The 14,403-nt window shown below is 41.8% G+C and overlaps 1 protein-coding gene across 14 annotated transcripts in view; it reads right to left on the minus strand.

The window, feature by feature from the left end:
• LOC126274364 (uncharacterized) overlaps positions 1-14,403 on the minus strand; it is a 317,226-nt gene that overhangs the window by 174,942 nt on the left and 127,881 nt on the right. The gene's annotated exons all lie outside the window — the stretch shown is intronic.

The raw sequence follows: 14,403 nt of genomic DNA on the forward strand, positions 1-14,403 counted from the left end.
GGTTCCTTTGAAAGGGCACGGCCGATATCCATCCCCATCCTTCCTTAATCCGAGTTTGTGCTCCGTATCTGATAACCTCGATGTCGACAATAAGTTACGCACTGATCTGCCTCCTCTTGCGGTTTGAGAGCGATACTGGCTCACCACGAAATCTGGGTTGTAGCGACAGACTAAAGTGTAGCATTGGGCGGAGGTCTGGTTGACCAATGGATGAGAAGTCCAACTGAAAGTTATGGTATCAGATTGATCTGTATACAGGATCATTCAGCTGCTCCTACCTATGAGTTTTACGCAACCCACTACCCTTTCAAATATCACGTGCGTGACTTTCATATTTTCTCGCTTGCTACACCCACCAGACCATTAGTCATACACTAGAGACTAGTACACAGAAAATGAATCGAACCAATTCTTAGGAAATCTAACGTAGTTAAATTTTGCACCGGGATACGCCTAGAGGCCGTATTTTTCTAACTATTCAAGAAAAACGTACAAAAGTGACCTTCAAACTCGTTTTTCCTGCAAAAGTAGAAAACAATGGCCTCTAGCGAAAAGTGTCCCATTACAAAATTTAACTACTTTAAATTCCTACGAAAAGGTCCTGTTCATCTTTTCTATAGGACTAATACTTTTGCGCGTAGCGAGCGAATGAATATTGAAATCTCGTTTGTGATTTTTGAAGGCATTGCAGGATGCATAAAACCCATAGTTAGGGGCAGCTAAATCACCGTGTATATCGTACATCAACTACAATTTTGATAACATGATGCCAAACTTGTCGAACTGCAACGAATTCGAGTATGAAAAAAAAAAAGTAGGGATACTGAGATACCATTCTTGACAGAATTATCAATCCTCTTCATCCTTTAACAAAGTGCAGTCAACGCGTTCAAAAGTAGGGTACCGTCAGCATAACGGCATTATTAACATCTGAATGTTCCGCGGTCAGACCTTTTGTACAAAGCGCTCGCCACCGACTGTTATGACATCCACTGCAATTTCATCACTAAATATTGTACTCGGAATGGTACTACTCTTCCACCGTTAAACTTGTCTTCCTAAAACCATGGCCGTCCCAGGCAGCTCCTAAATTCACTCTTGAAGGTCATTACAACCATTTACAGTCCTTATGCTTTGGAGCTACCTGGAATCGAACCAAGTTATTCACATGCACGCTCAGCGCTCAGCTACTCAGGCTCGGTTGTTAGTATTAAGTTTCCGGAACAGCTCAATGACCCTCGGAGATGAATATAAACGACATGGTCGTGTAATACTGACAGTTCTGGTGTGACAGCCATTATCTACACGGACATCAGATTGCCCTCGGCACTAGTTTAGGCAGATCGAAACTGCTTCAGATTTTTTACATCAAACATTTCTTCTACTCAATTTCTCAAAATATGTTTTCTGTAGTTTTAGTGGGAAATTCATAAGCTACTAAAATAAGTTTTTACAGCCTGTGACGTTTAGGAATAGTGCTTCTCCATTTCTTCAACACATCCCCATCCTCTCTCAGACGTATGTCCTATGTACTTCATTGTACGCTGATCGTTAAACGATATTGTCAGTTATGCCGCAAAAGAAACAATTCGTCATGAAACAGAGAGTATCACTCTTAACACTAAGTTTCTCAATACCGAGTAAGAAGGTGCAGAAAATAATTAATAATTAGCACTGAACTGTTATTCGAGCGTTGTTCGCGCATGCCGATTAAGGCGAAGACCTTGCTGGTTCTTGTGAAAGTGTTCTAACCGAATATCTTTCCCATCCTGGTCCCCTCCTAAATTAGCTGCACTCCTCGTTGAGGGGACGTTAATCCTAACTGCCGTACCTAGATTGGTTTTATCCTAGGGGTAATTTTTTATTTTTGCTAGGATGTTTGGGTTTCGACATTGACTGATTCATAGCTTTTCACTCTTTCTTGGAGCACATTATATCTGAAATTCTGGAACGAGACAATGCTGGTTCTGATCTTTTCGACACCAAATTGCATTCTTTACATTAAGGCTTCTCAAAAGCGTTGAATGTCTTTATTTTTTCTTGTGTACCATTTCGTCACTCGCGAAACCCAAAAAAAGTCTGATTGATAATCAGGTATGGGCGAATTAGTCGGTTGAAACTGTGTTTAAAAACGTATTCGATTGTTTTTGAAGTTTATATGGAAACTGCGGAAAACTTGTACCCTGTTAAAGAAAATAGTTTTAAAACTGAAAAACAATTTTTTCATTAGTGTCAGAACTAATCATGTATACATATTCTGTAAACTTACTCCTCGCACATAATTTCGATAAAAAAGTCTTTCAAACGATCTATGGAGTAAGTAACTAACTTGAATCAGGAGGCATGAAATTGAGAGATGAATGCTGTAGCTTCCATTAGTAGTCCAAAGTAATCCTCTCCCTGCCCGGTAGCGTCTGTTGTGGTCTTCAACCATTAAATCGCAGTCAGGGTACCACCTGTAGGCACCGTTTTGCTCCACCACAGAAATGTCCGACAACGAATCACGTTTCTTGCTTTAAAAATTTAAGATCCACATTCATATTAGCAATTGTGTAAGAACACATGTTGTGCTAGAAGTTGATCTGTGTGGTTAGAAATGAAGAACACACTTCGTACGCCGCGATCGTAGTGTAGGCAGCTTTATTATTCCAAGATGTTTGGTTTCAACACTCCTACGCTGCATCATCTGATATAAGGGTAAAACATGAAGACAATGAGTGGGGAGGAGGATTACAATTAATATCACTCATTATATAAAATACAAAATTCCATGTATCTTATAGAACTGCCATTCAAATCGTTAAAAGCCACTCCACATGTATAGATACCTGGTTCAAAAGCCAGCTGATATAAATCACAGTTAAGAACATGTACTCGTACCATGCGCACATGCAGGCCGCGAACATGACTCTATCCAGACTTGCTGCACAGCAGTACGCTGCCGGAGGAGTGTTAACATAGCGGCGGCAGACTAGCTGCAGAGTTACCTACCTCACCGCTGGATGGCGTGTGTTGCACAAATTACATGCTGTGGTTTCAAGCGTACGCCCCGCCCCCCTATTCATGGATAATAGTGAGCGGGACCCCTCCAGGTCTAGCCGGTTTAGCTTTCGTGCTCGCACCACAACAGTTTTCTTTTTACGTCACGGTGCTTCTTTAATTAAAGATATCGGCTACTTTTTAAATTTTTTATTTACTGTTGTTTACTCACTTTCAATAAGCACGCAGTATGTATTTACTACAGATTTAATACGGAGCACAAGCTCTTGGTAAATGGCAGTTGGCATTCTTAATTGACATACCGGGCACTTTTAAAAGTCCACCTTTATTTCTGGTGCACCGCTGTTCATCGCTTCTAACCACTGCTACATCTACATTTATACTCCGCAAGCCACCCAACGGTGTGTGGTGGAGGGCACTTTACGTGCCACTGTCATTACCTCCCTTTCCTGTTCCAGTCGCGTATGGTTCGCGGGAAGAACGACTGCCGGAAAGCCTCCGTTAGCGATCGAATCTCTTTAATTTTACATTCGTGAACTCCTCGGGAGGTATAAGTAGGGGGAAGCAATATATTCGATACCTCATCCAGAAACGCACCCCCTCGAAATCTGGACAGCAAGCTACACCGCGATGCAGAGCGCCTCTCTTGCAGAGTCTGCCACTTGAGTTTGCTAAACATGTCCGTCACGCTATGGCGCTTACCAAATAACACTGTGGCGAAACGCGCCGCTCTTCTTTGGATCTTCTCTATCTCGTGTGTCAACCCGACCTGGTACGGATCTCACACTGATGAGAAATACTAAAGTATAGGTCGAACGACTGTTTTGTAAGCCACCTCCTTTGTTGATGGACTACATTTTCTAAGGACTCTCCCAATGAATCTCAACCTAGCACCCGCCTTACCAACAATTAATTTTATATGATCATTCCACTTCAAATCGTTCCGCACGCATACTCCAGATATTTTACAGAAGTAACTGCTACCAGTGTTTGTTCCGCTATCATATAACCATACAATAAAGGATCCTTCTTTCTATGTATTAACAATACATTACATTTGTCTATGTTAAGGGTCAGCTGCCACTCCCTGCACCAAGTGACTATCCGCTGCAGATCTTCCTGCATTTCGCTGCAATTTTCTAATACTGCAACTTCTCTGTATACTACAGCATCTTCCGCGAAAAGGCGCATGGAACTTCCGACACTCTCTACTAGGTCATTTATATATATTCTGAAAAGCAATGGTCCCATAACACTCCCCTGTGGCACGCCAGAGGTTACTTTAACGTATGTAGACGTCTCTCCATTGAGAACAACATGCTGTCTTCTGTTTGGTAAAAACTTTCCAATCCAGCCTCACAGCTGGTCTGATATTCCGTAGGCTCTTACTTTGTGTATCAGGCGACAATGCGGAACTGTATCGAACGCCTTGCGGAAGTCAAGGAAAATGGCATCAAGCTGGGAGCCTGTATCTAATATTTTCTGAGTCTCATGAACAAATAAAGCTAGCTTGTGATCATTTAGCTTGTACAACACACGCCATCAAGCAGCGAGATAGATAACTTTGTAGCGGGTCTGCTGCCTCTATGTAAACACTCTGGCGGCAGCGTAGTGCTGTGTGACAAATTTGGAAGAGACATCTTCGCCGCCAATATGCATGAATGGTACGAGTGTTTTATCAACTGTGTGCATTCATCAACTGAATTTTTACCAAGATATGTGTACGTGTGGAGTGTATTTTATGTTTTGACTTCATGTAGTGTAACATGGCAACTTTTAACAAGTGCCATACGGTACGTGGAATTTTGTGTTATACATAATCTATTATAATATGTTTTATATAATCTCGCTATCCCCTCACTATCTTCATGTTTTCCACTTTGGTCAGATGATGGCACGTAAGACAGTTGAAAGCAGTCATCGTGGAACAGTAAAAGTGTCTACACTGTGATCGCAGCGTACGAAGTGTGTTCTTCATTTCGAATCATACTAGCAGTGATTGGGAAGGGAGTGAGACAGGGTGTAGGCTCTCTCTGATGTATATTGAGCAAGCAGTAAAGGAATCAAAAGAAAAATTTGGAGTAGGAATTAAAATCTACGGAGAAGAAATAAAAACTTTGAGGTTCGCCGATGACATTGTAATTCTATCAGAGACAGCAAAGGACTTGGAAGAGCAGCTGAACGGAATGGACATGGTCTTGAAGGAGGATATCAGATGAACATCAACAAAATCAAAACGAGAATAATGGAATGTAGTCGAATTAAATCAGGTGCTGCTGCGGGAATTACATTAGGAAATGAGACGCTTAAAGCAGTAAATGAGTATTGCTATTTGGGGAGCAAAATAACTGATGATGGTCGAAGTAGAGAGGATTAAAATGTAGAATGGCAATGGCAAGGAAAGTGTTTCTGAAGTAGAGAAATTTGTTAACATCGAGTATAGATTTAAGTTTCAGGAAGTCGTTTCTGAAAGTATTTGTATGGAGTGTAGCCACGTATGGAAGTGAAACATGGACGATAAATAGTTTAGACAAGAAGAGAATAGAAGCTTTCGAAATGTGGTGCTACAGAAGAATGCTGAAGATTAGATGGGTAGATCACATAACTAATGAGGAGGTATTGAATAGAACTGGGGAGAAGGGGAGTTTGTGGCACAACTTGACCAGAAGAAGGGATCGGTTGGCAGGACATGTTCTGAGGCATCAAGGGATCACCAATTTAGTATTGAAGGGCAGCGTGGAGGTCAAAAATCATAGAGGGAGACCAAGAGATGAATACACTAAGCAGATTCAGAAGGATGTAGGTTGCAGTAGGTACTGTGAGATGAAGAACCTTGCACAGGATACAGTAGCATGGAGAGCTGCATCAAAACGGTCGCTGGAGTGAAGACCACAACAACAACAACTACCAAGGTTCGCCCTGATGAAGAATTTGTCCATCGCCTTTTGGGGCTGTGAGTCGCTACAAGTGGGCTGTGACATTTGGCCCGGACCTGGCGCACGCCGCCGCCGCCGCCCCGCCTGTTGGCCGGGACCCAGCAGCCGCTGCCGGTGCCGCACCCGCAGCGCACACCGGTTCCGGCTGCCGGCTACCTCCGCGCCCTATCGTGGCCTCGGCTCGGCGTGCGCCATTCCCGGTAATGCGCCAGCACCTCAGCCAGCTCGTTGAGTAACTTTCTTACGGCACAGCAAAGTGGCAAACGGCACGCGGCACGGGAACACAGTTCGTTCTTTCTCGACCACAGCCAGCTTACAGTAATTTACGTAAGCAATCTTCATATTACGAGTGATACCGTACTACTTTTGATAGCATACTCTGAGGGAAGTTCATTATCTTTAGAAACATTGGCCAAAAGACAACATAATTTCCACGAAAAAATGAAATGCACACTCTAACACAGAAGAGAAACACTCACCATGAAGGAATTATTCGAATGAGACGGAAATCGCTAGACATGTTCATGTACAAAGAAACAAATGATTACAATTTGAGAAAAATTGGATGCTGTATTCAAGAGAAAGAGCTTCACAAATTGAGCAAGTCACTAATGCGTTGGTCCACCTCTGGCCGTTTTGAAAGCAGGTAGAGGTTTTGGATGTCCTCCTGAGGGGTATCGTGCCAAATTCTGTCCAAATGGCCCGACAGATCGTCAAAATCCCGAACTGGTTGGAGGGTCCTGCCCATAAACCTCCAGTTATGGGTTGGTGGAAATCACTGACGGCAGCCTTATATGACGAGGATATTTGAAAGTTGGAACCATGTTATGACAAATGTCAAAGTTGTAGTGGGGACTGCAGAGCGGTAGCTGGGTGGTATAGCCAAATGCTGCGAATATTATTCTTTATTTCTATCGATGTTTCCATATCGCGACCAATCGGAGAGTAAAAGAAAAGTCGCCCTCGTACGCTACATCTACACCTAAACTCCGCAAGCCACGTCGTGGTGGCGTACCACTGTCATCTCGTTTACCACTGTCACTAATCCCATTTCCTGTTCCAGTTGCAAATTGTCCACGGAAAGAACGATTCTTGGTACTTCCCCATGTGAGATTGAATCTCTCTAATTTTACCTTCATGGTCTTTTGACGAGATATTCCAAACGGAAGCAATATATTGATTATCTCTTCTAGGAACTTACACCGAGATGCAGAACGCCTCTCTTGCAGCGTCTCCCATTGGTGGTGGCTTATCATCCGCATCACGCTATCACGCTTACTAAATGAACCTGCAACGAAACGCACTATTTTTCTTTAGGTTTCCTCTATTTCCTCTATCATTCCTATTTGGCATGGATCTCAGGCTGACAAGAAGTATTCAGGTACTGGTCAAGTAAGGGTTTTGTAAGCCATCTCCATTGTTGGTGGACTACGCATCCTGAGGCTTCTTTCAATGAGTCTGGCGTCTACCTTATCTGCGATTGTTTTATGTGGACGTGCCATTTCAACTGCTCCAGTACGAACACACTCTAGACATTTTATGGGTGTTACTGCTTCCAGTTATTGATCTGCAGTCGTGTAATTATACATTGATGAGTTTGTCTGCCCATTTACGGACAATACGTCACATTTGATTACGTTGAGAGTCAGCTGCAAATTCTTTCAACCACCGTCAATCTTGGTTGGTTGGTTGGGGGGAGGGTTATCGGTCCCATCGGATTAGGGAAGGATGGGGAAGGATGTCAGCCGTGCTCTTTCAAAGGAATAATCCTGGCATTTGCCTGAAGCGATTTAGGGAAGCCATGGAAAACCTAAACTAGGATGGCCAGACACAGGTTTGAGCCGTCGTCCTCTCGAATGCGAGTCCAATGTGCTACCCACTGAGCCACCTCGCTCAAGCTCCAGTCTTGTGCAGGTCTTCCTGCATTTCTCTATAGTGATGTTCGATTTATGAATATGAACGAATTGTTGCTTGGACCTACGTTTAATGCCGCCCTTCCGTCGTTCATCATTAGAAATCTTTTTACTTTATAAGCCTTTTGTGTATTACCTGGCTTCAGTTATCTCGGTCGGTTCCGACCGGTTTTGGCTTTGCACAGCACTGGGCCACGTGCAGTGACTCATGTTCAGCCTAATTACGTCCACGGAGGCAACTTTCTTCGCCAAGAAGATATTCTTCGGTAGGTGATAATTTTGCACACATGTCGCATGCCTCGTCCAGGTCAATGGGTTTCTAAGCGGAGGAATCTCAGCAATTAGAAAGTTTGTCTTCCTTTGTGTATCAAAATACCTCACGAGGTTGCAGGATGAATATCTAGTTTTGAAAGCTTACGAAAGAGTAGCAGCGACAGAAACAAGAAAAGTTGTAGAAGACAGCGCAAGAAATGCTGGGACATAAATATCCGCAAAGTAAGTAGGCCTCAGCAACGTCAATATGAAATTTATTTATCGTAAGCGAAGAACTGTTTTTTGCACCAAGCAGTTTTTCCCCAGTCTGTAACAACAAGTGTTAGAAGTATGTACCTGGAACGAAGCGTCATTTGGAAGAGATTCTTATTCAGAGGTGGTAGCGGAAATAAAGCAGGGTTATGCAGAAGGGTGTAAAAAGTAAGTGGACGGATGAATAAAGGAAACAGTATTAAAAAGAAAAAGAAAGATTAGTTTAGCAAAAATTGTACCCTAAGAAAACACAATGTTGAGAAGTCGCTAAGGCGAAAACTGAAGGAAAGGGAAAGAGGGAAACAATACGCACACATCATCGAACGTATCGGGTATAGCAGTAATTGCACAAGATAGACATCCGAGAACATCATAGACAAGGCAAAAGACTATTCACTACAGCACGTTAACGAAGCATATTAACATAATAAAACATGATGTCAATGTTTCGAAGATGTGTTCTTCCGGTCCACTCCTGCTATGTTGTAGGTACTTGGTTAGATATCTATACATCTATTAATATGTTCATTACATTACCGATTCTGCCGTGAAAATGCCTCATTTTAAAATGCTACATTTTCATATGTGACTCGTAATAAATAAGTTCTTATAATTTGACAAACATTTACTTGTGAAGAGACTGCATCAACCTTCAACAAACTTATTGCCGATGTATGGTGACAGATCTGGGAATTGTAACTACAGTAATTCCTGGAAGACACCAGTTATTACGTAAAGGCTTTGACGCACAGTACTGGAATCACTGAAGGTAATCACTTAAAGAGAAGTTAGTTTCAGATAGGCAGGTAAAGAAGTCGTAGATGGAGATGTGCATGTGGACGAGTGTCTCTCTCTCTCACACACACACAGACACACACGAACACAAACACACTTTGTGTGTGTGTGTGTGTGTGCGCGCGCGCGCGAGCGTGTGTGCGTGTGTACGAAAGAAATATCAGAGTTATAGTAATGAACTCACTTGAAAGTTCTCACTTGCCTGGCATCCAGATAATGATGCTATCAATCATTCTTACGATGAAGATCACCAGACATATTCAGGGACCAAGTTACACAATAAACTAGTATTTCAGAGCAAATGTCGATGATTCAGGTTACACTAATTGCACAGGAAGCACGTGAGATCTTGGCTGTTTAAATAATAGCATCTACATTTGAAACAAACGTCAACTAAAATTACTATTCATTTTTATTTTGAGTGCTGCTCAACTGTGAATGCAACCTTCAATTACGTTTTACGATCGTAAATCACTCGTATGTCTCATTACAAAGCGAGATGTAATTTCCACAACGTATCTAGCGCTACAGCGTGTGATACGGTCCTGTAACTATGCCACACATTTCATTCAATTGTAAAGTTTTAATAATAGTTCCATTAAAGAACTGTCAAATTCTTTTCTTTACTGCGTCGACTAACTCCCATTACAGTTTTTCATGATGTCAGGCTCGTTAAAGGTATCATCCCATATTCCTTTGCGGTCCTCATATTTCTCAATGTAAATGTTCGTGTTTAGCTTAGAAAAGTCTTTGGTAGAACTAATTTAGTCTCTTTGAGATATCTGGATATATGATGTGTACCAGCAATTCCACTTGTAGACTTCCTCGTTTTCCACAGGAGAGAGACACTTTACTCGCCATACTTCTAACGATCATAGTCTCCTTTCCCTTTCTCTAAAATTTCTGTCACTGTTATTTCAATCTTATCTCCTCTGGCACACTTACTCGTATTCATCTGTCGCTAACGTGATTGAAAAAGTGTCTATATTTTTAAATTTGTTATTATTATTATTACTACTATTCATGGTATGATTGTAGCTATAGTTATAACCATTTTTGTGTTAAGCGCAGCATTTAACAATCTCAAATATCTATGAAAAAAGGAGGTGGGATAAAATTCATTTGTAGCGTTTGATATATGTTTTTCCTGGTTAGAGATGAAGTTTGATCTGCTGGTCAAACTAAACAAAACGATAAAAAAATAAAAATGTAGAATGAGTTGCATAAAACCAGAAGGATAGTGAATGTTTCGGACTTCTGAATAATGGGTTCCGGAAAGTAACAATTCCCCAAGTGTTGTGAGCTTTGGGAGTTTCAGTGCAGCGAACAAGGGCACCGCATCCTAAAGGTTCCAACGCAGATCCGAGAGTAGCTGCAGTTACGGCGCAAAAACTGGTATAAACGAGATTTTCAGACAGTTCTTACGTACTCCGTTCTCTCGAAATTTTGCTGCTAAATTCTCTGCTCACAGACACCCGTAGCGCATTACTGCTAATATCAAGGAGAAAGTGTTTCTCCTTATGCAATGCTATCAAACGCGCTTGATGCAACGCCGTCTGTAATCCGCCACTGGAGACATCAAGGCAGAAATTACGCTCAGTTGTCTCACTTCGTTTCAAAATACGTCTTTAATCTTTATTTCGTACTTCATTCAAAGGATAATGTTCCGCGTTTGCACTGCACAATTTCAAATGGCTCAGGCGAGGCAAATGGCTCTGTCTTTAGGCACTTTGCAAGGATGCAGAACAACTTTACATCGCCAGTTCTTTTCATGAATCAACAAATCTAAATGCATCTCAACTGGCTAGCATAACAAAGGTTGGTATTGCAAGTAAGTTCAAGTGTTTCGAATTCTATTATGGTCCTCCAACTACAGATTTTCCCTGGTATTCTTAAACGCTTGGAAGCGTTAAACGGATTTTTGGCTATTGAAACGCGATAGATGCCAAAGTATTTGTGAAGTCAGAGTAAATACCAATATCATATTTGAACTAGGCCGAAATGGAGATCACAAACAGGATATATGTGAAATCGTTGGAATAACTTCTCAATAAATTGTCTTTGCATTTTTTGACATAAAATTGGTTTTGAAAACTGGTGATTTTATGATTATTTGTTATATTTAACTGATGAACGACACTTCCTCAGAAATTGGTGTATAAAATTAACTTAATTTGAGCGCTCTTAGGAGACACTATGAATCTCTATTGATATCAGGATTCAACTGAATTCTGAGTTCACTATAAAGGTACCGCAGTGTATAGGTTTTCTTTAAAAAAGACTACGTTTCGTATTATTCTCTAATAACGTGCAACATTGTAATTTTTCAACTAGCATACCACATAAATTGCAACAATCACATTAATTCGCGAACCAGTTGATGTTCTCTTGCATTTTTGCGTATTCTTTTTGGTATGAGGTAAACAGTCATGAAAGAGTAAACATTAAAAGGAGATACCTTAGACAGAAACTTAGGTACCTATCTCAATATGATTTCTGCTCTTCCAGGTGTAAGGAGTCAAATAACTAAATTTTATCAGTGAAATACTTTTTGGGAAACCGAGTCATGATCGCAACAAAGACACCTCTCAGAGTTGTAGGACGGGCTTAAGTAATCATTCGTGTCAGCTTTGATGTTGTTAAATAAACCAACTGTGTCACATTTCTACTTGTATATTTCTGTTCAAGTTAAAATGGCTCTCTGAAAAATGATATGTTTTCGGGTATATCTCTATTGCTCAGGACAGAGATCTACAAGGATAAGAAAAATACTACCCCCATCCAAAGATCCCCTATCACCCAGAAGATCCTTATTTATATCCGCAAGTCTTTTATCCGCATCCATAGGTATTAAAATTTTGTAAACCACTTTAATCGCTATAGTGAGCCGGAGCTCTACCGGTAGACTTGCGCTTGGCTGGAATTTTCGACTAATGAAGTCGGACCTCGTAATTAAAATTCCGTTGATAAGAACATATAAGCCTATTATGACTACATTTAATACTGTAAAGATTTTCATATTCTTAATAGATTCCACAATATTATTTATTCAAATTTGCTAATTTTTCTGCTGATATTTCCGTACCATTGGGATGTCAAATGAAGTCATGGGTTGTCGTCACATACAGCGTACAGTCAGGTGTTTGCAGTGTAGTTGGTTTATCAAATGTACGTTAATTCATCATAATATTAATTATATTAACATGCCACGCTATCAATGTGATAAACATTGCACTGCGTAGTTTTAAATATATTTATCAAACATGTCGAGACAGTCACTTGTTTTATGCCGTGTATTATTTACGATATATGTGAAACCCGACATGGAGGTGATGTTCGAAAGGATTGTGTTTGATGTACTACAATTGTAGCCAGTTTTAGCAGATTTCAGAAAAAGCTCAGAAGGCAAACGTTATTCCCAACAGGCTGTTGCTGGTATGTCGGGAAAAGAACTTGTAAAGCTGTAAGAATAGCATGTTGCTATCTTTAGCTGCTGTAGGTAGAATCATCTCCAAGACACTCTGTATTCCATCCAATATATTAGCTCTCTATCCTGTGTAGGTGATAATAATGACTTAAAACAATAATAATCACTTCTTTTCTTTTTATGGTGCTTTTTCCCGTAACTACGCAGGATCAGCACGGTTATTAACGAGTTTGACACGATTAAGTTACGGGGTGATCGACTGCCCTTCCTGTCTCCACCCCATTACACTCCTGGACGGAATGTGTTTACTCACCGTAGCAGTCTGCGTGTGGTGTTATTCATGTTAAAGTGAGGGAAATTTTTCTAAATGTTTGCTAATTGCGTAACTGAGGTGGAAATTGGGTACCAGCCTGGTATTCACCTAGTGAGATGTGGAAAACCGCCTGAAAACCATATCCTGGCCCACGGGCCCTCCTCGTTAATCCGCCGGCCAAATTCTATCGGGAAGCGGCGCATCTCCCAGGCCCGGAAGCAGTGCTTAACACGCAAGGCGAGTGATAATAATTATTACTATCGAGAATGTGTAAATACTGAAATATCTCCGTAATTTTAAGCACAAATCATTATGATTGCGGATATTCGCAGATATACCGGCCGACATCCGTGTCGGTGTGGCCTTTTGTGTGCAAAGTAATTACTGGTGCAGATATCGACATGTGCTGCCAGCGTCCTGAGGAGGAGCCCCGGACCGCTAGAATGTGCGCGAGTGCGGACGTCTGCGCTTGCGCCGGCCGCCGGCCGGTATTCCCGTTGTGCAGCGTCACGCCAAGGCCGGCGGGCTCCCGACCTTGGTCGCCGGCTCCGCCGCCCACTGACCTTTCGGCGGCCGCTGATCGCCGCACTCTTCCGCACCTCTCCACTCTCCCCACCGCTCCACTTTGCTCTGATCTGCCAGCCGCCCTCGTAATTTCTCGCTCCTCCAAGATGACGTGCTTCGCATACCTCCGTATTTAAATGTCGTGTTCTCAACGCGCATGTCGCACTTCAAGCAGAGGATTGAATTAAAAATGCAATATTCGATAAAAAAAAAACACCTCTCAGCATTTACTATCCAAACAAGCTTTGCCAATCGAGCACAGTCCGCGCGTCCGTCCCCACAGCTACAAACTGCAGGCAATTCCTCAGACAGTTGCGGGAAAGATTTTCTGCATTAACTACGGCTATAGGAGAGAAACGGCTTGTCAACAGCAGCCCAGAAAGCGATTCAGGAGAAATTCTGAGGATTTTTTGAAGACAGAACAGAGCAACTGGCTAAGTGAAGCTGTAGAGTGGATTGCGTCGATATCGGAGGCAAAGACGCGGGCTCGAGCCCCGTTCGAGACTCCAGTTGTAATCTCTCAAAAAGGTGCACATCTACCTGGACTGTTCTAAAGTTTGAAAGATACAGAGGGGTCCAAAAAAATGTATCCACTGTTTAAAAGTCCATTACTGGCAAAGTAATTGACGGAGTTGCCTCATCTTTGGTAGTGTAATAGTTTGTAGTTCCGGCAATCGCCACACAAGCGTTGTATTCCGTTGTTTTGTTTTGTCAGATGACAGTCGCCAGATAGTCAGTGTTTTGTTCTTAGTTGCACCTAGTTACTCGAGTAAACATGGCTGGCGAAAGGCTTACATTCGATGAAAGGAGTTCAGTTTTGAAGTGGTATTTTAAGTACGAAAACATTAATGGGGTTCAACGGCAATGGCGAAATGAGTATCAAACAGAGCCACCGACACGTTTAAGGATTCGTCGCATTCGAGACAAATT

Source organism: Schistocerca gregaria, chromosome 1, assembly GCF_023897955.1.
Source record: "Schistocerca gregaria isolate iqSchGreg1 chromosome 1, iqSchGreg1.2, whole genome shotgun sequence".
NCBI lineage: Eukaryota > Metazoa > Arthropoda > Insecta > Orthoptera > Acrididae > Schistocerca > Schistocerca gregaria.